Here is an 827-nt window from a genome sequence, read left to right as displayed (position 1 = left end):
GACTGGGGAATGATGACTCCAATTTCAAATTTGTTGAAGTTGAAATATCTGTGGGATATGAAATCTGTAGGCATCAAATAAATTAATCTTGGACTCTGGATATATAGACTTGTGAGTCATTAACATACAGGTGATAACTGAAGCCATGGCAATGGATGAGATTCCTGGAAAGAGAAGAGACTTGAGAACAGGACCTCAAGATACAGAGCGTGTAATGTTCTTGTCTTTTTCAAGTACCTGCCTCTTTAAAATTAATTAGGGCCATATTGTAAATATTGTTTAACATACTTTTAAAACAAATTTCTCTTTGCAAACATAATGCACATTTATTGAAGATATTTCTCAAAAATATCTAGATAAGCACAAATTCCTGTCCAGACCCAAAATTGCAGCTTGAATGCTAGACAATCAAATTGAGTAGACACTGAGCACTAATTATGTGCAGGACAGATGGAGATTCAATAGTAAACAAAACAGGTACCATTCTTGGGTTCATAGAACTTATCATCTAGTGGGGAATACAGGCAAAGAAAATGGAAAATACAATGGAGTGTGATGAATGCTAAGAAAATTAATCATGAAAAGCCACTTCAACTAAAGATGCAATGAGATGTGATTTAAGCATCTTTTGTGTCACCCAATTTTCTCTTAATTGGCACAAGCTCAGTTACTGGGACAGGAAGAAACTTTGTTGTGTGTTACTTTTCCCCCTGTGTCATGTAGTAAGAACGCTCAGGAAGGCTGGCAGAGAACATGGAGTTATTTGTCTTTCTGGGCCTGAGTAGAGGCTCTGTCCAAACTAAGGCTCGCAGTATGCTGGGCTCTAA

Source organism: Eschrichtius robustus, chromosome X, assembly GCF_028021215.1.
Source record: "Eschrichtius robustus isolate mEscRob2 chromosome X, mEscRob2.pri, whole genome shotgun sequence".
NCBI lineage: Eukaryota > Metazoa > Chordata > Mammalia > Artiodactyla > Eschrichtiidae > Eschrichtius > Eschrichtius robustus.
This window is presented reverse-complemented; position numbering follows the sequence as displayed.